General features: G+C 45.9%; 1 protein-coding gene and 1 long non-coding RNA gene across 2 annotated transcripts in view; one reads left to right on the top strand and one right to left on the bottom strand.

Moving 5' to 3' along the window:
• The window catches only part of CACNG2 (calcium voltage-gated channel auxiliary subunit gamma 2), a 102,030-nt gene that overhangs the window by 44,419 nt on the left and 33,203 nt on the right, over positions 1-24,408 (top strand). The window lies entirely within an intron of this gene.
• The window catches only part of LOC132227033 (uncharacterized), a 76,868-nt gene continuing 62,420 nt past the window's right edge, over positions 9,961-24,408 (bottom strand). The window contains exon 4 of the long non-coding RNA XR_009451106.1: positions 9,961-10,196. This is a non-coding gene — a long non-coding RNA (uncharacterized LOC132227033). The remainder of the gene's footprint in view (positions 10,197-24,408) is intronic.

Here is a 24,408-nt window from a genome sequence, read left to right on the forward strand (position 1 = left end):
TTTTTGGTGCGCTTTCCCCCGCCCTCCCCCCTCCCTGCCCCCCATTCATGGGTTACCAGGAGTAGTGACTCAGAGGCAAGAAGCCAATCTGAAAGGAAAAGCACCTCTTGCTTCAGCACCTTGGAGAGCGCCTTCCAGCTGCTCTTCCTGGCTGAGCAGCAGCTCTTGGAGCCCTAATGAGGTTCCATGATAAGAGGGTGAGCCTGAGGACAGCAAGAGCCACGCTAAAAGGGAATTTTTACTACTTGCTAAGATAATACCTTTATGACATCAGAAAATGGGTGCAAATTGTCCGACCAGTTTAAGCCAGGTCATCTTGTGCCTGGGACCTAACAGCTCTGGTTTTCCCATTCTTGGGCTACTGGAATGTCTTGGGCCTAAACGCTGATGAGTTTCATATATAATATCCAATTTCCTGCCTGGCCGGTGTGGCTCAGTGGTTGAGAATCGACTATAAACCAGGAGATTACTGTTCAATTCTCGGTCAGGGCACATGCCCAGGTTGTGGGCTCTATCTCCAGTGGGGGACATGCAGGAGGCAGCCAATCAATAATTCTCTTTCATCATTGATGTTTCTATCTCTCTCTCCCTCTCCCTTCCTCTCTGGAATCTGTTTTTTAAAAAATTAACAACCAATTTCCTCCTTTTTTCCCCCTCCCCCCCTCCCCCCGATCCCTGGCAGGAGAATGTCTCTCAGGGCAATTAGGCTTCTGCCCAGGACCATCGATGTACTTTTTCAGTTTGCCCTGAAGAAAAGGTAGTGACATTTATGGTTATAAGCACAGGCTCTGAATTCAGACTGCCTGAGATTTCATCTTTGCTCTGCCGCTTTCCAGTTGTGATCATGGGCAAGGTACTTAACTTTTTTAGGCCCCACTTTTCCCATCTGTAAAATGGGGCTAATAATAATTGTATGATCATCATCATTATTATCGTGATGGTCATAAGATTGTTCTAAGGTACTATGATTAAATAACAGATATAAGTATGAGAAGAAATAGGGAAAGTAGTAATGTCCCTTTCTGAACAATGAAATTCTTGTGACTGATATACTTTCCCTCTCCGCCTTGGTTGTCTGGGATCTTTGGGCCAAAGCTCCCATTTAGCATTGTCAACTGTATAAGACCTTATGACTTGCTCACTGGTTTTTCTTTTCTTCTCCTCTGGTGCTCACCTTCCCTTCTGATTGACATATTCTTTGAGCCTGATTTTTTCTGTGGTTGTATTGTCTGCGTCATTTCAAGTCACTGCATGAGATGGCTAGATAGCTTTGGATCATTAGAATACAAGCCCCAAGTGAGCAAAGCATTTTGCTTGTTTTGTTTGTTGCTGAAAGGCAGACAGAAAAAGGCAATGGCATCTTCCCATATCTGTTGCTCAGCATAATCCCTTCACTGGGATTTAATACAATCACTAAGCCAATCGCTTTGCACTGGAGCGGGGTCAGCTAGTTGCTACAACTTCACTAATTACCCAGGATTCCACCAGCCCTTGCCAAGCCTACAAGCTTTGGGAGGAGGTGCTGTGACGACAGACTTCACCATGCAGCCTGTCTTTCCCCCATTGTCTAAGGCCAGGAAATGAGGAAACAGGGTCAGGGGCTGGTTAGGGTAATTCCTCTTTATCAAGATAACTAATCTCAAGGTCTCAGCTGGTGTGGACCCCTTCCCTAAAAAGCTAACAGGGTTTTTACCAGTTTGATAAAAATAATAGTAGTAAAATTAGTCGCAGCAAAAACAGGCCCTTCTGACTCGGAGACCCAGTGTGTGGGGAAAGCCGTGCCTGTCTGTGACGGGGAGATTCCCCAGGGAAGGGCTGGAAGCTGTGACACAGCCAAAGGCTCAACACTGCTGCTTCTTATGACAGATGATTAGGCAATCTGAATGCACAGGAGGGCTGTGGGGGGAGACTCAGTCGACTTCCCATCCAAATACAGTAGCTCCAAATGCTCACCAGCTAAGTTCAGTTCCAATTAAACTTAGGTTTCTTGAGTGCTTACTATATGCCAGGCCCAGGGAATGGCTGCAGGCAGCGGATGTCCAGGTATTTGGTTTTAAGAATACAGTTAGAGCCAGGCTGGTGTGGCTCAGTGGCTGGGCATCAACCTATGAGCCAGAAAGTCACGGTTCGATTCCCAGTCAGGGCACATGCCCGGGTTGTATTGTGGGCTTGATCCCCAGTGTGAGGTGTACAGGAGGCAGCCAATCAATGATTCTCATCATTGATATTTCTATCTCTCCTCTCCCTTCCTCTCTGAAATACACACACACACACACACACACACACACACACTAGTGAGCCGGTGCATGGATTCATGCACATTGAAAGGAAATTAATTAGAAGGTGGCTGGAGGGGCGGGACTGGACTAGATGGGCCAGACATGCCCTGGAGCCAACCTCCTGCAGTCTCTCCCCCGCCAGCCGCACCTGGGGTGGTGCTGTGGCTCAAAGGGCATCTGCGCAATGAGCGGGACCCCTCCGGCAGGTGGGGTCCCACAGCCTGCCTGTGGGGATTGGGCTGAAACCGGCTCTCCAACATCCTCCGAAGAGTCCCAGAGTGCGAGAGGGCATTCTGCAAAGTTGCTGTTGTATAGGGTGTGGAATGTAAACAAGTGTGCAGTAAACCAGATTCAGGGCCGACAGTGCCCCAGCAACAACATCACCCACTGCCAAAGGTGGAATGGCAAGGCCCCGTGAGGAATCAGGCTCCCTCCTCTGTGGTTTTGGGGTGCATCCCCCAAAAACCACCGCTGCCAAGTCACTGCAGCTCCGCAGCTCCTGCATTGAGCGTCTGCCCCCTGGTGGTCAGTATGTGTCATAGCAACCAGTCAGATGGTCAGACACTTAGCACATTAGCCTTTTATATACATAGATATATAACAAAGCTGGGAAAGATGGTCATGCATTCCCCTCTCTCCTCTACTTCCTCCCTTCTCTAGGTCAGCCCTTGCTCTTAAGATTTTAACACCCTCCCAAGCTAGAATCAGCCTCCCTTCCAATTTCTGGAAGGAATCCAGTCTACCCTCTTCTCTCTCCCAGCAGGTAGCATACACACAGCAATTCCAGCCAGGCAGGGAACGCTTTTCTTTCTCTCCCTTCAGGAAATCTTCCAGCTCTGGTCTCGTTATAAGAATCTTGCATTTGAAGTCTCGCTGGGAATAAACACACGTTTCTGATAACTCCAAAGATTAAGCCAATGAAATAAAAATTCATTTTTGAGACATAAACTGTAAATGACCGGGATTTTCCACGGAAATATTGGCACTTTGGTGGAGGCACGGCGGCCCTCAAGTTGACAGTAATTTGCTGCAGCGTGCCAGGCAGTCCTGAAGTCGTTCAATAGACAAGACATCATCAAATACCACATCTGAATTCTGTTCATATTATTAGAATGAAAAGGGTAATGCAATTCAATTGCCTGGAGAATCGTCGTAAACACAGACATAAACAGAACTGGCCAAGGGCAAAATTGCCTAGCAAGTGAAGTTTGTCTACAGGGCCCCTGGCCTGCTTTCTTTGCCCTCCCAACTCAGTCCTCCCTTTTACAGGAATCCTGTGTGAATTCAAATCAACATATTACCCCTCCCAAAGGTAGTTGCTTTTTAAATGTTCTTTCTAGTTTGGTAATACGGGAATTAAAAACTCACATTTATCAAACACCTACAATGGACCAGGCACATTTTCATAAACAATGTTCATCTGTGTTGCATACTATACACTTGTTCATTCAAAAAATTCTCATTGATTGTCTACACTAAGCCAGGCACTGTGCTGGGTACTGAAGATCCAGCACAGACCAAAAGTCAGATCCTCCCCTCATGGACTCTGTAGCCTAATGGGAAGAAAGAAGCAATAAATTAAGAAATACATGAACATTTGCAGACAGTGATAAGTGCTGTGTAGAAAAATGAAGCAGGGTATGGGGAGAGGGAATGACAAAAAGGGAAATGTTACAGAAGACAGGGTAACCATGGAAAGCTTCTCAGAGGAGGTGACAGTTGAACAGAATGAATAAGCTTGTTGATTTCTGGGGAAACACATTCTGGGTTCAGGGAACAGCAAATGCAAAGACTCTGAGAGTGTTCAGTGTGTCCCAAGGAGGCAGGTAGGAGAGAGCAGAGTGAAGGAAGGGCAGAGATAGAAGCGAGAGTAACAGAGAGGAAGTGGGGCCAGACATGGAAGTGTTTGTGGGCTAGGATGAGGTATTCGCCCTGAAGGACGTCAGAAGCATTGGAGAGTCTATGAAAAGGGGTGCCATTCGTTGACAAGGGTTTCAGAAGCTGCTCTGGCTGCGGGGTGGAGCACAGCCTAGATGGGAATGGGTGTGGAAACAAAGAGCCCATTAGGAGACAATTGCAATAACCAAGGCAATAAGTGAAGGTGGCCTGGAAAAAGAGCGAGCCAAGGGGGTGATGCCAGTCAGACCCCACCCTCTGATGTGCGGATAATGCTCCCCATTGTGCAAGAGAGGAAACTGAGGTACAGAAAGGGCAGGTAATTGCCCAAGGTTAGTTGGTTCGGAAGCAGCCAACCAAGTCCTACCGGCTGCCCAACTGCAGAGGCCTGACTGCCTCTCTTTGCTCTGCCACAAGCTTCTCTGCTCCCACGCGATGAAAGGCACTGTTTTCTGGTGGAGGGAACCTACTCCGCAGAATGGTTTGGTAGGCCAGTGATTTTCCTGGGCCCTTGTAATCCCACTCCAGCCCTTGCTTGGAAAGGGTTCCACCACAAGTTAAAATAATAGTCAATACTTTTCAAACTATTACTATAGACTCGGCAGTCTTCTAAATGCTCCCCACTGGTCCTCACAACAACTATGATGAAGGAATTATGATTCCCAGTCCCATTTCCCAGATGAGGAAACTGAAGCTGGTCCAAGGGATAGAGCTGGGATGTGAGCCCTGCGGTCTGGTTCCAAGAATCTGGACTCTTGAACATCATACTATTGAAGAGATGTTTACATTTCGGTATCCTTGTGCTGACATTGGGCGTGGAGACTGAAGCTCACACTGCTGGCACATTGGACAGGGGCAGCAGGGGCTAAGTGGCCCCTCCTCAAGGGAGCTGCCAGGGACTTCCTGCCCAGGATGGAGGCCAGATGAGATGGCCTCAGGGTCCCCATCCATCTCCAAGTTGTGATAAGTCTGTTCCTGCATGTCACTGGCTTGTCCCTCCTGGGGCACAAGTCTTCCAGATGTTGAGAGAGAAGAGCTGAGTAGTCATTAATAAACCATGGCTGCCAACTCCCAGTTTTATTTGATGGATGACAGATGTCTCCGATCCTTCATTCTTCCCAGTCTTAAGAGGGAAAACTGGAGGTACAGGCTTACATGGGGAGGACAAGGATGGGAACAGGGATAGAACGGGGGAGGAAGAGTGGATGGCGGGGTGGGGACTTCCAAAGGACAGGCTGAACTATTGGGGGGTGGGGAGTGAGGGTGGTCTGTGCCCCTGAGGCATAAAAGATGCCATCTTTTATGGCTCTGAAACCCCAAGGCAGAACTCACCTAACTCACCTTTATGCCCCCCTCACATAATCACAACAGCAAAACATCTTCTCTTTGTAGGGATCTGCTTTTACATACTTGCTCTCCTTCAATTTAGCATCAGAACAGCCCTACAAGATGCATATGGTCCTCTCCATTTTACGGATGATCCGGAGCTCAGAGAGGTGCCCAAAGTCACACAGTTGGGTGACTGGAGGGTCAGTGACCCAAAGCTGGAACAACAGACTCACAATGCAGGCCTCTGCCCCTACACATTCCCACACCCGCCCCGCCCCACCCCCACTGGGTCACCAGAGGGCTGGCACTTTGCTCATTCACTTTTGCATCCTCAGCACCCCGTTGGTACTTAGTAAACATCGATGGAAATGATTCATAGGTGAATAAATGGAAGAAACGAAATTATAATGACCCGGCTTCTATAAATATGCTCACATGCACTCACGTTGTCAGGGACAAAGCCAACAGTTTTTGAGAGCCGTTTATGGGTTTGACAAGAATTTCTTGAAGTGCTTATTGGATATCCACTGAGTGTGTCAGATCTGGGGAAACTGTGGGGAACAGAGCATCCTGATCCCTAACCAAAAACAAGCAAACGGTCTACTAGTATAATGTCACAAAGGAAGAGATATTTGCAAATTATTAGATAGTAATGAAGAGAGTGCAGGATACTAAGGAGGAGCTACAGTTAAGACAGGGACATTCTCTGAGTAAGGAATAGTTAAGGTTGACTAGAAGTCATCCAGGAGAAAAGTGGGGGGAGTGTTTTGGGCAGAAGGAATGGCATATGTGAAGGCCCCAAGGCAGAACTAAGAGCTTAGGCAGCGGTTCACAACCTGTGGGTCGCGACCCCTTTGGCGGTCGAACAACCCTTTCACAGGGGTCACCTAAGACCATCCGGCATATCAGATATTTACATTACGATTCATAACAATAGCAACATTACAGTTATGAAGTAGCAACGAAAATAATTTTATGGTTGGGTCACAACATGAGGAACTGTATTTAAAGGGCCAGAAGGTTGAAAACCACTAGCTCAGAGCCTTCCAGAAAGTACAGAGAGAGTCATGTGGACAGAGCCAAGAGTGGGAGAGACCAGGGAAAAAGCAAGGAACATTCTCTGCCCCCAAGTTCTGCCTCGGGGTTTCAGGAAGCTCTAATGGGCCTCCTTAAATATTTTGGATTCTAGCCTAATTGTGATGGGAACCCTTTGAGGCGTGTGAAGCAGGAGAGTGCCATCCCTCCATCGGTCTATGATGGAAGGATGGGAGTGCCGTGTGGCCATAGGGAGCAGAGGGGGAAGCAGAGAGACTGGCCAGGAGGCTATTGTCACGGCATAGATAACAGCCATGCAAGCCAGGGTGGCAAAGAGGATGGATTTAAGGTCCCTTCTAAAAGCAGGACATCAAACACAGAAGACGATATTGACATAACTCAGTCCTGTCTGCAAAGGGACCTGTGATGTACCACAGGCAGTGTGGCCTTGGAGGCAGATGAGATTCTAACCCACAATCCATCTTTTATGGCTCTGAAGCTTCAGGCATAGCTTTCAAACTCCCGAAGCCTCAGTTTCCTCATCTGGAAAATGGGGATAAGAGACCCAGCCTCCCGGGAATGCTGTCATTGAATGAGACCATGCATGTGACAGTGTGGAGCACAGTGACCTTCCCCGGACAAGTGGGCATCCCCTTGCCACCTCCAGACACCAGCAGTCTGACTTGTGGACTGCCCTCCTGATTCCTGGGCCCCACTGCCCCCAGCAATCCCTTTTAAAGAAAGAAGTAATCCCCATATACTCCATGCTAAAGAGAAAATGCAGGATGGCCTCACCACAGCCTGCCAGCCTCCTACCAGTGATGCCTGTCACTGACCACAGCCTCTCCTTGCTTTAGCAGTAACTCAATTACCAGTGCCTGGGCACCTTCAGGCAGGAAGCTTCTCCCATGGGTCCCCATTGTTTTCCTGAGAAGCCCAGGACACAAGTCAATTTCTCAGCCCTAATAAGAGCTTTTCAACAGCTGACAGTAGCTATTGAGCATGTGCTAAGTACAGCCTTAAGGCCACCCACGCTGATTCCCCAGCCGAGGTCCTGGCCAGCAGAGAGGTGCGACGTGGGCTCTGGCATCAAAGCCTCACATAGCAGATGTTGCCGCCTGCAATGCCCGCCCAATTATGATGTTAACGCCTGGACATTAATCCCTGAGTTCTTGCCAGCCAGGATCTGCTCTGCTCTCTGGTTTAAGAACACCAGTCCTCAGGGAGGATCAGGAAGGGTCTTGGGAAAGCCACACTTTCAAGAGCTCAGATTCAAAGCCGGACTTCTCTGCATCACACTCCAGGGCTGAAGATGTCCAAGTGTTTCAGCAGTGTGAATGCCAGCCACAGGCCAGTCAGCAAGGATTGTTATTGCAGCTGAGACCCAGAAAATTAAATGTCTTACTCAAGGAAATAAAACACGTTGGTGGGAGCTCCCTGAATACAAATGTGCTTTCCTGATACCCAGGTTTTTGAAACGTGTTACATAAATAGCAAGCTCTACAAGAATAGGGCAAATGGCTCGGTGTCTGGCACACGGTAAATATTTTTGGCCTGGAAGACTAGCCCTGATTCAAACCCAGTATCAGGACTACACTCTAGGTAGACGATCCACTCCACATTATCAATGACAAATGGTGTGTGATTTTTTTGTTTTGTTTTGTTTTATATTTGTATTGATTTCAGAGAGGGAGAGAAAGATAGAAACGCCAATGATGAGAGGGAATCATTAACTGGCTGCCTTCTGCATGTCCCCCAGTGGGGACTGAGCCTACAACCTGGGCATGTGCCCTGACAGGGAATCAAACCATGACTTCCTGGTTCATAGGTCAATGCTCAACCACTGAGCCACGTCAGTCGGGCAACAAATGTTTTTTAATACCTGGCTCTTCACCATCCAGAGTGCCCCTACGCTACTTTTTCCTTTGTCCAGTCTGTGTGTGAGCCACAGAAGCAGGTCCCGAGGGGACCTAACAGATGCAGGCCCATGCAGGGCTTCCTGGAGGTGACCGAGTCTGAGTTCCAGGGCACAGGCAGATGAGAACCTGGCAATGGTGCGTTTGGAGTAGGGGAGCGGGTTTGGAAAGTGCGTTCTGAGTGGAGAGAATAGCTGTGCAATGTCCTGTGGCTGGATAGCAGAGAAGGAGGTGGGAGAGAGAATGGGATGAGGATGGAGAGAGAGGCAAGGCTCAGACAATGCGGGACTCAGTGGGAAGTCATTGAGGAGTGCTGAGGCGGAGGACAGGCAAGAGTACGATGAGCAGAGGTGGTCCTGAACAGACTGGAGGGGAGTCTAGGCTGCAGGAAGGCCATTGTGGAAGCTAAGCCCCAGTCCTGGTGAAAGAAGATGGTGGCTTAGACCAAGGAGGTAGCAGCAAAGATGAAGAGGATGGATTTTAAACAGACTGAGGACCTAATAGATTAGACATCATAACTGAACATGGGGATGAGGGAGGGGGAATAGCAAGGAAGATTCCCATAACCCTGACTCTTACAACTGGAGATAGTGAGGCAGAAGATGCTGGAAGAGGGACACATTGGAGGGACAGGGAAAGGGTGTGAACCATAAGCTCAGGGTTGGGAGCACTGAGTTTGAGATGTCTTTGAGACATCCAAGGGCAAACATTCTGTTGGCAGTTGGAGATAGGGGATCAGAGTGTGGAGAAGGCAGAGCCAGAGACCTAAATAAAGACGTCGTTGATGTCCAGGTGGTAATGTAGACTGTGGACATCCATGGATTTCCTAGGGACACACATCAAAAGGATGCACCATGTTGTACTTCAGCGTTCTCCTGCTATTGGACATCTGAGTTGTTTTTGGTCTTTTGACATTATTAATGCCCCAGTAATGAACATCCTGGTCCTAATTTATAGCTTTATCCATATTCTAGGTTAATTTTCTAAACAGCCTACATCTCTAACATGATTAGCAATGGGTAACTGCTAAGAGAATGGATATATTATGCATCCAAAATAAAACATAAATTCTTTTTTAATGGACCATTATAAATATCTGGTGATTTACTGTCTTCCCTATCTAACCAGACAAAGGGACCTTCCACTGAATTCTAACGGCTAATCCTGGAGACACTCACTCTACTCTTGTCCTTCATAGGCCAGATGCTCTAGGGAAAAATACACATGAAAGGTAACTGTCTTCCCATTGTAAGTACCTGGAACTTGAGAGCTAGAACTGTTTTATATTTTTTGACATCCCCTTGGGGCCTAGTAAAACTCTGCCCAGGGTCGATGTGTAACGACTACTGTAGATAAACTATCTGGGCAAGAGGATGGTAAGAACCATGTCTATTAAACCCCTGCTATATTCCCAGGCCTCTTCTGGGAGCTTTAAACATAACACATATATTCCAAACCTCCAAAAAAATGTTTTACTCGCATTTTACAAAGATATTAGGGTAACAGTCACTGATATAACAACTAATCTCCAAATCCCAGGGGGCTTAACGCGTAGAAGTGGATTTCTCCCTCACATTTGCTTCTCACTCACTGAAAGTTCACAACAGGCAGCTCTACTCCAAGCACTGATTCGGGGATATGGGCCTGTTGATCCTGTGGCTGCTCCATCTTCAGCACACAGCTTCTGGAGGTGCCGGCTCCTCTGCCTCAAACCAGGAGCGGAAAGGGCATGACGGTGAACCTGTGAAAGACTCCCATGGGCTACCCTTGAAAGTGGCACACATCACACGCATCACATTCCACTGGGCAAGACTCAGTCCTGCTGTCATACCTAACTGCAAGGAAGGCTGGGAAATGTAGTCCGGCTGAGTGCTAGGCTACAGGGTGGTTGGGTCATTCATAGCAATCTCTGTCATGTGACGGTAGAAACCAAAGCCCAGAGAGGTTAAGTAACTTTCCTGATGATACTCAGTCTGTGCACAGCAGAGCCAGGATTCACACCCCAGTCTGTACAACTCCAAAGCCCATGCTTTCCCCCCCACACACCCTACGAATTGACAGCCATCACTGCGGCGCTGTTCTTCTGGGGCCTCTGAGAGGCATCTGTTTGAATCAGCATAGTAATCATTGGATTTCACATATATTCTAACTCCCAAATGCAAAGAGAGTGACAGATCCACCCTAAAACCAAGGTTCAGATGTATTTTGCGGATGCATCCTCCATTTCTTTCAACTTTGCTACCGGTGTGCTCCTGCAACAAGGCAATCAACTCGCTGACATGCCCTCACATTAGGTGGGCATATATTACTGTTCTGAAGCCTCTGCCTTATGAACTTGACATATTCAGATGCTATGGCTTTTATCTTGAGTAAATTAAAGCTTTTAAAATGTCAGAATGTTTTTGTTTCACTTGACATTCTCACCATAGGTCAAACTGTCTCCAAAACAGACACGTCTTAAATAGCTGTCTGACCGTATCGCTCAGGATGGCTTTTTAGGAAGCGTAGGACGTCCAGGAGTGTGGTGATCTGGGGCCCTTGAGGATCAGTAATTCTGTTTGGATCTGTTCCCATGTAAGCAATTTACAGAACACCCGCTGTGCTATGCATCTTGGGTTTGCAAAATTGAAAGGAATCTTGGGAGTTCATTGGCTCTACCTCTGCTTTGCAAGCATAAACCATAGAATTTATTTATTTATTATTGTTGACAGTATTACAGAAGTCGCCCATTCCTCCCCTTTGTCCCTCCCCTTTGCCCCCATCCCACCCCAGATCTTCACCGCATTAATATCTGTGTCCATGAGCTATGCATATATGCATATAAATTATTTGGTTAATCTCTTTCTATTCCCCCTATCTCCTTTCCCTCTGAGCAATGTCCTGTGGCTGGATCGCAGAGAAGGAGGTGGGAGAGAGAATGGGATGAGGATCAGTCTGTTCCATGCATTCATGTCTCTGGATTTATTTTATTCATTCAGTTTATTTAGTTCATTAGATTCCACACATAAGTGAGATCATGTCATATTTGTCTTTCTCTGACCAGCTGATTTCGCTTAGCATAATCATCTCCAGGTCTGTCCATGCTATATCATAAAGGGTAAAAGATCCTTCTTTTTTACAGCTGCAGGGTATTCCATTGTGTAAATGTACCACAGCTTTTTTATCCACTGACCTACATGGACACTTGGGCTGTTTCCAGATCTTAGCTATTGTAAATACCCTGCTATGAACATAGGGGTGCATATATTCTTTCTGATTAGTGTTTCAGGATTCTTGGGATATATTCCCAGAAGTGGGATCACCATGTCAAAAGGTAGTCCCATTTTTAATTTTTTGAGGAAATTTCATACTGTGTTCCACAGTGGCTGCAGCAGTCTGCATCCCCACCAGTAGTGTACTAAGGTTTCCTTTTCTTCACATCCTTGCCAATACTTGTTGTTTGTTGATTTATTGATGGTAGCCATTCTGGCAGGTGTGAGGTGATACCTCATTGTAGTTTTAATTTGCATCTCTCTGATGATTAGTGATATTGAGCATTTTTTCATGTCTATTGGCCATCTGTATATCCTTTTTTAAAAATATCTTTTTATTGATTTCAGAGAGGAAGGGAGAGGGAGATAAAAACATTAATGATGAAAGAGAATCATTGATCGGTTGCCTCCTGCACATCCCCTACTGGGGATCAATACTGCAATCTGGGCATGTGCCCTTGACCAGAACTGAACCTGGGACCCTTCAGTCCATAGGCTGAGGCTCTATCCACAGAACCAAACCAGCTAGGGCAGTGGTCGGCAAGCTCATTAGTCAACAGAGCCAAATATCAACAGTACAACGATTGAAATTTCTTTTGAGAGCCAAATTTTTTAAACTTAAACTATATAGGTAGGTACATTGTTATTAACTTAATTAGGGTACTCCTGAGGCTTAGGAAGAGCCACACTGAAGGGGCCAAAGAGCCGCATGTGGCTCGTGAGCCGCAGTTTGCCGACCACGGGGCTAGGGCATGTATATCCTCTTTGGAGGAGTGTCTATTCAGGTCCTTTGTCCATTTTTTAATTGAATTATTTGTCATCCTTTTGTTGAGTTGTCTGAGTTCCTTATATATTTTGGAAATTAACCTTTTATCAGATGTATCATTGGTGGATATGTTCTCCCATACAGTGGGCTCCCTTTTCATTTTGATGATGGTTTCTTTTGCTGTGCAGAAGCTTTTTAGTTTGATGTAGTCCCATTTGTTTATCTTTTCCTTTGTTTCCCTTGCCCTCAGAGACATATTGGCAAAAATACTGCTGTGAGAGATGTCTGAGATTTTACTGCCTATGCTTTCTTCTAGAATGTTTATGGTTTTGCAACTTACATTTAAGTCTTTTATCCATTTTGAGTTTTTTCTTGTATATGGTGTAAGTTGGTGATCTAGTTTCATTTTTTTGCATGTACCTACCCAATTTTCCCAATGCCATTTATTGAAGAAACTGTCTTTACTCCATGGTATGCTCTTGCCTCCTTTGTCAAATATTAATTGACCATAATCGTATGGGTTGATTTCTAGGATCTTTGTTCTGTTCCATTGATCTATATGCCTGTTCTTGTGCCAGTACCAGTATGTTTTGATTACAATGGCTTTGTAGTATAATTTGATATCTGGTACTATGATCCCTCTAAACCATAGAGTCTGAAAGTCGGGGAAAATAATGCTATTAGTAATAACAATAGCAGTAATCCCCAATGAATGCATTCATCCATAAAGTATTGACTGAGAGCCCACTTTGTGCCAAACACCATTTAAAAAGCTAGAGACAGAACTGTGCATAAATTCATTTCCTGACCACATGAGGCTGACATTCTAAAGGGAGAAAGCGCTAATCCTATATAATAAAGAGCTAATATGCTAATTAGACCAAACAGCAGAATGACCGTCTGGATGGCTTCTGGATGACCTTCCGGATGAAGATGGGGCTGCGAGGGCCAAGGCAGCCGGGGCTGTGAGGCTGAGCCCCTTGCACGAATTTCATGCATCAGGTCTCTAGTAAATATATAATGCACTGAGTGGTGCTGAGTGCTATGAAGACAGATTAAGAGAAGGTGCACATGGGGCGCTAGGGAGGGTTTCTCTGAAACAGTGCCATTTGAACAAAGACCTGAAAGAAGCAAGGTAGTGAGCCTCTAGACCAGCGGTTGTCAACCTGTGAGTCGCGACCCCTTTGGCGGCCGAACGACCCTTTCACAGGGGTCGCCTGAGACCATCCTGCATATCAGATATTTACATTACGATTCATAACAGTAGCAACGTTACAGTTATGAAGTAGCAACGAAAATTTTATGGTTGGGTCACAACATGAGGAACTGTATTTAAAGGGTCAGAAGGTTGAGAACCATTGTTCTAGACAGAGGGACAGTAAGTGAAGATGTAGGGAGAGTATGGTTGGCATTTTCCAGAATCAGCAGATCAGCTGAGCTGGGGAGAGTGGTGGTGGAGATGGCAGAGGAAATCGGGAAAGCGCGCAGGTTGGGTAGAGCCTGTAGCCCATGATCAGGATGTTGGGCTTTTTACTTGAACTGCGATAAGGAGCCTTGGAGGGTGAGTAAAGCTAGAGAAGAGAGGAGGTTTGAGGGTCAAGTCCTGGGGCACACCACCACTCAGGGCTCAGGAAGATGAGGAGGAGCCAGCAAACAAAGTGAGAAGGAGACGTCCAAGAGGTAGGGAGAGAACCAAGCAAGGGGTGCCTAAAGGCAGGCTGAGGGTGTAAGGAGGGAGTGACTGACCAGATCGAATGACACTGCTTAGTCACACAAGATGAGGACAGAGACTAACCAGCAGATAGGACGAGCAGAGGTCACTGGTAACCACAGCATGAGCAGAGGATGCTGGAGATGAATGCGTAATAGAGAGATCAAGAGACAATGGGAGAAGAAAAAGACTCTCTCTCTTTCCCCCGAACCCCCTCCTTTCCTTCTTCCCTCCCTCCACTATTTTCCAGGCACAGTATAGATTCTTTATGAGTTTGCCAATTTCATTCACAGGACCACCTTGGGGAGCAGTTGTTTTCTCCATTTTACAAATGAGACTCAAGGAGATAATGCAGCTCATAAGTGTGAAAGCTGGACTTGGCCTTCATGTGTGCCAGACCCCAAAGCTCCCATGTTCTTTCCTCTGGGCTAGTCCATGTCTCTTAGAGGTCATCTAGAATAGCCAATACAAAATGAGTTCCCACTGTTAAAAAACCTCAGAAAATAGGTCATTCAGCTTCTCTTTGAAGAGTGTCTGAATCGTTCTAATGATGTATCTCTCCTTTAAATTCTCAATTAAATTCTCCATAATCCACCTTGTGCACTACCTCACCATATTTTGTGTTGTTCAAGGAAGTTCTTCCTTTTATAACTCCACTTCCTTCCTCATTTAAAAAAAAAAGAAAAAAAAAAAAAGCCTTGCCCTGGCTGGTGTGGCTCAGTTGGCTGGGCATTGTTCCATACACTGAAGAGTTGCTGGTTTAATTCCCAGTCAAGGCACATGCCCCAGTTTCAGCGCAATCACTGGTAGGGGGCATGCAGTAGGCAGCCAATTGATGTTTCACTTCTCTCTCTCTCTCCTCTCTCTCTCTCTAAAAATCAATAAAAATATTTTTTAAATTTAAATAAATAAATAAAAAGTCTTATTTGAGATTAATCAAAGAACTTATATGCATATATGCATAACCCATGGTCACAGACAATAGTGCAGTGAAGGCCTGAGGAGGGGATGGGGGAGGAAAGGAAGGGGTTAAGGGGGGGGGAGTACAAATGTCTCTGTAATACTTTCAAAAACAAAGATAATATTTTCTAAAGCAAAAAAAAAAAAGTCTTATTTGAATAGGAAAACAATCCTATTAATACTTACTCCGGAAGAGTGTGAGCATTAGAGTTTTTTCTATCTTGGACCTTAGTGTGGGCTCCAGGCCTAGAAAGAAAGCCCATGAGCTGCTGGAAATCTCCACCTGGATGTCCCACTGGCCCTTGTATCTGTTTAGATCAGAGGTGGGCAAACTTTTTGACTCGAGGGCCACAATGCGTTTTTAAACTGGACCGGAGGGCCGGAACAAAAGCATGGATGGAGTGTTTGTGTGAACTAATATAAATTCAAAGTAAACATCATTACATAAAAGGGTACGGTCTTTTTTTTTTTTTTTTTTTTTTTTTTAGTTTTATTCATTTAAAACGGGCCGGATCCAGCCCGCAGGCCGTAGTTTGCCCACGGCTGGTTTAGATGCTTTGAGCTGCAAGTAAGAGAAAATGCAACTCAAACTGGCTTCACAGTATGGATATGGGTTTGCTCACAGAACTGGGTGGCTCTGGCCTATTGGCCTGGGTTTCTCATTATCCTTACGGTGGTAGTGAGACAGCTGCAGTGATAGAGGACTACCCAACCTCAAAACACAACACCCAGACAACCAGGAAGTGTCATTTCCAGGTAAAAGCGAGGAGGCCGCTGCCCAGAAGCCCCCAGAAAACCACTATTCCCATCTCATTGGCCCAAGTCGACCACATGATCATTCTCATACTAATCATTGGCCAGGAGGGCCATCCCTAGCACTGGGGGTGGGTCAGCAGAAAGGGAAGGGAAGGGAGGCAATTGTGAACAAATCAGTGTTCAGAAGAAGGAGGAAGAGCCAAGTATGCATTAAGGAAATGATACATTGTATCCACTACACCTGAGTCCTACTTTTGCCCCACCCTATATGTGTTGTATGAATGAATGAACGAATGACTATTCCTCCTGCTTCTCATCACCTGGCCTCCTTTACCTGCCTAACACCTTTGTGTTCTTCAAGCTCAGGCCTGCCAATCATCACCACACACACAGATTTGCCTCTTCTCTATCCAACATAATAACCACCAGCATTCATGTCCACCACTGTATATAACACCCTGCATTATAGCTATGGCTCCTCCCAGCCATAGTCGGGGCTGCCTGGGGAGGGTCTTGGTCTGTGCACTCTGCATCTCCATCACCCAGCTCACGCCTGCCCAGAGGAGGCACTCAGTGACTAGGTCTTAAATGAAGGGAAGAATGTATTCTCTTCTGATCTTAGGGCTTTAATTATTCCTTCAGAGAGAAAATTAAACCCGTGCTACACATTTTTGTCAGTCAGCCTCAAAGTTTGAGACTTGGGGGGGGGGGGGGGGGGAGGCAACCTAAATACCCTCTGAATGTCCCTTTAAGTCTTTATTCTTGCTGTAACTGGCTAACACTTCTCTGAATTATTTGGGAACTAAAGCCTCCCTCAACATTGTGTTTCTGATGGGTTGCTATTCATTTTGACAGTTGTCAGATTGTTTTATTTATACCAAGCTCTCTCTGGGGCTTAGTTTACTGTAGCCTCTCAATCTAACGCCTAGGAAGAAGAGAAAACGACTTACCTGTAAATCTTTTTTTATTGAAGGTGTGCCATAAAACAGACCTTCCTTCACCTCCCCTCTCTCCCCTGAGATTTAAGGATTCTTGGTTTTTATTGTTATCTTTACCACTCGTTCGGAAAGGACAGAGCAGGAGGAGGCTGGAGAGGCTCATTAGCTCCACCCAGGAGGGACTGTGGGCTCACTCCCTCCCTATCAGTGGACCCAAATAGTGGGAACTTCAAGGAAGTTCTTGACAGTTTCATACCCATAACACAGCAAGCTGGGGGAATTTACTATATGACACACATCCATAGAGCCAAAGTCACAGGCCATTTTCTCCTACCTGTCCCTTCTGTTTGATTTCTGGCAGCTGTCCATTGGTAAAACCACCAATTCCACTGGGAAAGCAAAACCCTAGCTATAAATGAGGACTTTGGAGGCTCCTGCAGAGAGAAACTCTCTTGCTCATTTTAACTGATTCCACTCATCAGAGCTGGTGCTGAGTTAAGGCATTTGCAGGAAATGAATATTTCAGAAACTCAAATGAACATTCCCTCAGCCAGTCACTCCCGCCCCGCTCGCCCACATCCATCCAGGTTAGAATGTTGATTAAGGTCGATGGGAAATTGCTTAATACTCTGCTTCATTCTGTCTCTTCATACCTACTAATCACTGTATATTTAAAAAACATCTCGTCCCCAAACGTCTGTTTTAAAAATAGCATATATTATTCTTGACAATATTAAATCTTTAGTAAGTACAGAAAAATATGAAGAAGACAACTAAAATAATTCATTGAGAAATAAGCACTGATAACATTTTCGGAGAAATACTGAAATTTCTTTGTCTTTTTTTCTGTGTGTAGATATATATCTTACTCAAGACTCAACATATTGAATACAAGTTCTCTTTTGTCTAAACATCATATAAAAAATTTTCCCGTATTCCTTGCCTTTGAAAACATACTTTGAATGAGCTAATCGTGTTTTGCTAGTTTTAACATCCATCTTAGATCAAATAAATCCAAAGAAGTTATTCGCCACCCTACAACCTCCCAGTGACAAGTGAGTCCAAATTTCAAAAATCAGAGTTATTTATGTTAACTGTTTTCTGGTGGTCTCCATGGCAACTCACCAACAGGCAAGACCGAGGTGAGTTTAAGGTAGCAAACCTGAGAATGTAGAGCTCAGAGCCCAGGTGTCATGGGGCACAGTTATCTCTAGATTGTGGGATTATGGGCGGTTTTCACTTCCTTTATTATCCCTTTCTGTACAGACTAAATTATATTACCACGAGCATGCCTTGCTTTTAAAATTGGAAATAAACCATAATGCTATTTTCATTTGGAAGCAAACAATACCTAATTATATATTTACCCTTGCTCTCTCATTCTGCCTGTGTATACACACACACACACACACATACACACACACACACACAGCCAAGAGTTCCATTCCCACCTCCCATTTTTCCAGTGCATAGCCTCCACCCCTGCCCATACTTCCCTCCCTGTGCCTGCGTGGACAGGGGTGAGAGAGGGCAGGGGGCTTGCACCTCATTCCCCAGTCTCTTCCTGTCTGGCTCCAATCCACCCATCTCAAGTCTGATGCCAGAAGGCAGCATTGCTCAGCAGAACGGAAACAAACTTTGATGAGAACAGGCTTATGATGTCAGAAGGGTTGTGTCACTTCCTATCTGTATGACCCTGGACAAGTCACTTAACCTCTCTGAACCTCAATTTCATCTGTAAAATGAGGATAAGGAGACCTGCTTGCAGGATTATACTGTGATTAAATTAAATCATCTCTGACAAAAACGTGCATCAAATAAATGCCTTCACTATATGCCTTCACCACTGACCATCTTGGGGCCTGAGTTTTACTCTAAAACTCTCAGTCCTTCCTCTTACCATGGCTGAGGCCAAGATTTCCTTGGCTATAGCTGCAAACTCTTAATCAGCTGAGACTTTTCTGCTTGGACAAGGGGGTACGTTTTAATGTTAGAGCAGGAACCCTCTCAGAGGGCTGGGAATTTGATTACTAACGCAAAACATTGAGTAGACAAGAACCAAAATATTACTCAACTCTCAGAAAGCTTTCTCCTAGTTGGTTGAGGTTCTCAGCTTGGCTTTGCCACAAAACCCATGAAGATCTTTCATAAATATTGTCGTCGTTGATAAAGAGGGAAACAGACCAACAAAACCCTGATGGTTTCTATTTTCTAATTTCACATTTAATCCAATTAAAAAAAGAGGAAGAAAGAGGAGGAGAGGGGAATGGTGGAGAAGCAGGAAGGAAGAAAAGGATAAAGTAGAGTGATATGGATCAGATGATTCTTTAAAAACACATCAAAAGACAAAAGAAAGAAAGAAACAAAAGGCAAGACTGAAGTAGGTCGATACTGTCATCCTTTGCCGTAGGAGCAAGCTTGGGCCAAGCATTTCAGTGACCTGTTCAGAGGCTAACACAAGTTGGGGTCAGGAATTAGATTAGAATTTGGAGCTCTTAGTTGGTCTGCAACTGACACTAGTTTTAAAGATGGCAATGCATTCTATAGCCAGGTTTTCAGGCAGATAGCGCATTCTGCTAAATGTTTCATTCCTGTGTTTTCAAATCCCCAAGCATTGCCTATGACTGAGTTGCACTTGTTTTCTTTTTTCCTTTTTTTTTTTTTTTTTTTTTTTTTTTTTGCTTTTCTCCAAGAAAATGGCTAGAGGTAGAAAACCCCATATAGTCAAATTACTTTCAGAAGGTTTTACTAAAAATTATTTTTTTAAACTGTAGTTAAAGATAAACACAAGTCTCTAAAGCTGTGCTACTTTATCAAGTAAGACAAAGCACAATGCAGTTTCTTTCTAAGAACCCAGATTATCTGCTATCATTGGTGATTATCTAAATGTAATATTACAGTTTGCAGAATGGAGCAGCCTACCAGACACTGTGAAGCATTGTTCATTCTTTCTACAATATTTACTCAACACAGAGTTTGTGAGAGGAGCTGTCTAGACCCTGGGGACACCAACTAAGGCAAACGAGGGGTACCAGTGCTCTGTCCTGCAAGACCCCAACCTTCAGCAAGGGGGTGGGCAGGTACACAAGCAATGTGAAGGCAGAATGTAGTCTCCAAACTGTACAGCCAAAAAGGATCATCTCATCCAACCCTCATTTAAAATGAGGCACATGCCCGACCAGTGTTGCTCAGTGTTTGAGCGTCGACCCATAAACCAGGAGGTCACAGTTCGATTCCTGGTCAGGGCACATGCCCAGTTTGCGGGCTCAATCCCAGTAGGGAGTGTGCAGGAGGCAGCCAATCAATGATTCTCTCTCACTGATGTTTCTATTTCTCGCTCTCTCTCCCTTCCACCCTCTGAAAGCAATAAAAACATAAAATATTTTTTAAAAAATAAAGTGAGGCACAGAGAGGGGAGGGGGCTTACCCAAGGTCACAGAGTGAGTTATTGGGAGAGCCAGAATGAGTTCTCAAACTCCATATCCAGTGCTCTTCCTCTGTATAAAGAACAGATTTAGTGTAGTGTTTGAAATGTGCCGAATCCCACACCTGCAATTGTGCACAGTCTAGCGGAACTGCAGAGAGCCCTTTTTAACACATTTTAGGACCCACGCCTCAAAGAACCTTGGATCCAGAAGGGGCCTCTGGTTCATGATCAAGAGGGTGCATCACCCAGAGCTACCAAACCAGAGTATGGGGATCAGTGTCTTCACTGCTTCTTTTTTTAATTTATTTTTTTAATCCTTGATTTGGGTGTTCTGTTTTTATTAATTTTAGAGGGAGAGGAAGTGAGAGAGAGAGAGAGAGAGAGAGAGAGAGAGAGAGAGAGAGAGAGAGAGAGAAGCATTGATCGGTTGCCTCCTGTATGTGCCCTGACCATGAATCGAACCCGCAACTTTTTGGTGCACAGGATGATGTTCCAACCAACTGAGCCACCCAGCCAGGACTTCAGTGCTTCTTAATACCGTGAAGGTGCATATCAGACCTGACCTGGGACACTATGAGCAGGTTCAGAGAGGGGCCAGCAGAGTGGGGGGATGATGAGAAATCCAGGGAAAGAGAAACAAAGAGACACAGGGAGACAGTTAGGGTGGTGATCACTGGCGTGGGCTTGGGAGGCAGACAGGCCTGTGTTCAAATCCTGGCTCTGACCCTCGAGCTGGGTGCCTTTGGGTGAGCAGCCTGACCTACCTGGGCCTGCTTCCTCATCTAGATAGGGAACCTGTGCATCTCCCTACCTGGGGCTTGCTGCAGGGGCTCAGGGAGCTCAGGGGATGAGGTGCAGTGCCTGACACGCAATTAGTGCTATGTAAAGGAGAGCTGGTGCTCCCAGCATCAGGGTGGGCTGAGAAGGTGCCCAGAAACCTCTGCCTGCTGCTCGGCTCCACCTCGGGCCAGAGTTCAAAGGTGCTGCATGGTTTGGAAATGATTCATGGCATGTCTAGAATCCAGATGACCAATTCCAAGGAGCTGGCACTTCAACACCTGAAGCTCAAGAGGGAAGAGCCTCCCACGCTGGGGATCCCCAAGGCTTTAAGAACTGATACGTCTTAATGATGTGGGATGAGGAGTCACCAGGCAGGAACAGTACAGCCCTTTGAGAACATTGATACCAACTCCATCCTAGAAGCCCAGAGAGGTCAGGCCACTTGCCCAGGGTCACCGAGAGTTAATGGGGCCAACCAGGTAGAGCCTCAGTCTCTTCATCCCAACAGCAGAGGTAACAGTTGGGATTACTGAAAGGATTCAATGAGATTTTGCAGTAGAGCGCTTTGCACAATAACTGGCCCACAAATGTCTCAATGAATAATACTAACAGCAATTCTTATTATTATTACTATCATCATCATCAACAACAATATTATCATCATCAGTTTTGAAGCAATTCCCCATACTCTCAGCCCAGTTCCCTTCAGTGGCTTAAACCTCGTTCTTTCAGACTCAGTCCTGCTGTATTTTTTTTAAAATATGTTTTGATTTATTTCAGAGAGAGGAAGGGAGAGAGAGATAGAAACATCAATGGTGACAAGAGAATCATCGATCAGCTGCCTCCTGCACATACACCCCTCCCCACGGGGAGATGGAGCCCACAACCCAGGCAAGTGCCCTGACCGGGAATTGAACCATGAAATCCTGGCTCATAGGTCAACACTCAACCACTGAGCCACACGGGCCAGGCAGTCTTGCTGTATTAACCAACAGTGAAAGATACTGACAAACTCTGGGCCAAGCACTGCTGCTCTAAGTGACTTGACCCTCAGAGTGAACATTATCAGGCAGACACTCCTGTTACCCCATTTCCAACATCGGGACACTGAGCATAAGACAGCAAGTCCCATGCCTGAGATTCTGCCACCAGGAAGGAGCAGTGCTGAGATTTTTACTGAGCAGTCTGGCCCCAGCACAGGAATGTCAAATGCTCGCCCTTAACACCTCAAACCTTCTCCAAAGTCATACCTCTGTTACTTCTCCAAATTCTGCAGCTGATTGAAAAGGGTGTCTTACCTTGTCTTTTAAGTAAATTAGCGTCAGAGAAGGAATGACATATAGTCAGGGTCTAACAATTGTTCACTCCCCCCCGCCCCTAGAGTTCAAGAGCTAAATTTCTGCTTTCACTGGGCATTTCTGTCACCAGGTCCCACCCATGGATGGCTTGTGTCTACACACATTGCTGAACTCGCTTTCCCTATCTTTAGGCCAAGGAAGTGAGTTTAGACCAATGGCTCTCAGAGTGCCCAGACTGTCAGCACCTGGGGAACTTTTTAGAAAGGCAGATTTTGGGGGTTCGCCCCAAACTCACTCAATCAGAAACTCTGGGGCTGGGCTCCAGCCATCTGTTTCAACAAGCCCTCCAGGACATTCTGGGGCACACTGACAACTCAGTACTGACAGTAATTTGCATCATGCCTAGTCTGTGCCCAATGCATAGTAGGAACTCAGGAAACACAGGTTGAGCCAACTGTCCGGGTCTGAATCCTGCCCCTCCACCAACTAGCTAAGCAACCTTAGACAAGTCACAGCCTCTGTTTCCGTTTCCTGTCTTTAAACAGGGAATGATAGCAGTACCTGCTTCGTCACCGTATTTGGAGGGTTAGATGAGATTATAGAGATAGAGCATTGAGTAGAATAAGCAGCAGATAGCAAGCACTCAGTAAATGGCACATGCTGTTTCATTGCTGTTGTCATTGGCAAATGCATGAACCAACCTGCATGTTTAACATGATGGAAAACAGTGTGGATTGCCTTGCAAACATTCACGCTTGTCTTAAACGGCTGGAGCTCCAGTTGCCTTTTTAATTCATCTCCATCCAAGAAATAGTTGCTGAGCACCGAGTATTTGCCAGTGCCTTACGATTCTGTGATGCCAGCATGAATAAGACCCTGTCCCGCGAGACAAATGCAACTGCGCTGTGGGGAGGGAAGGGGCAGGCACGTGTCACAGCGCCCAAGGGTGCATGGGTGGAAAAGGGCGGCTTCTGGAGCAGGTGTGTGCATGCACAGATTCTACTTCATCTTTGTCTTTTTAATAAAAAGCACATATGGGCGTTAGGGATGGAATTTATCCTGTTCTCCTGACTTCTTTATCAATTTCAAGAATGAGCTCAATACCTGTGCGATATCATCACTTATCATTCATCCAGGCACCAAGCTTAATCCACAAACAAAAGTCATCTTTGCGCCCCAATTGCTCCCATCTCATAAGATGTAAAATTCTTACAGACAAAATATGTGACCAGAACAGACAGGCTTGGACTGGGTAGCAAATCCAGCAGCCAGGAGAAGGCTCGGCGAAGGCAGCTCTCGCTGAGGGCTTCTGCAAGTGGGGAAGGCTTCCCAAAGGAGGCGCAACCCAAGGACAAACCTCCTTCCTTTGGGGCTCCTACTGGCCAGATGCAAGAGAGAAGTTGGCGAATACTGCAAAAGCGGCCTTGCCCTCGTGTGGACCCCCTGACGCTAGGCCCCAAGCTGAGGGCTTACTATACAAGCCCCCTGAGAGCTCCATAACAAACCCACTACCACCAGCACCCTTTTACAGGTGAACAGAGAGGTTAAGAATTTGCCCAAGGTCACACAGCCAGTGATTGGTGTCACTGGCGTTCAAAAGTGGGGAGTGTCACTCATAAGACTATGCTCTTAAACATTCCACCGTACCACTAGAACAAATGAACTGGCAGAGGGATGAGGAGAGATTTTCTAGGTGGTGACTGTTTATTTGAAGGAAAGGGAGAAAAACATTAGAGGCCTCTTTCTCCAAGTGCATTTGGGTGAATACATTTCTCCCCCTACACTGCAAGCCTCCCTCTGGAGTGCGGGTTTTGCTGTCACCTGGTTGAGAGTCATTCAATTGCCTCCCAGAGGACCAGCTGCCTTAAGTCCTCATGCCAGTGAGGGAACCCTTCTCTGAGCCACTTGCCTTCTGCAAACACACTGGGAAGATTGGTGCTGAAAGGTGAGTGTCCAATTACTTGTCTTTGCTGAGTGAAGTCACAGGAGCCAGGGGGGATGAAGCCCTTCCCAGGCCGCAGGCCCAGGCGCTGTGTTGTGCTGTATGCACACGCTTCTGTATTTGC

The sequence above is a fragment of the Myotis daubentonii genome, chromosome 2 (assembly GCF_963259705.1).
Source record: "Myotis daubentonii chromosome 2, mMyoDau2.1, whole genome shotgun sequence".
NCBI lineage: Eukaryota > Metazoa > Chordata > Mammalia > Chiroptera > Vespertilionidae > Myotis > Myotis daubentonii.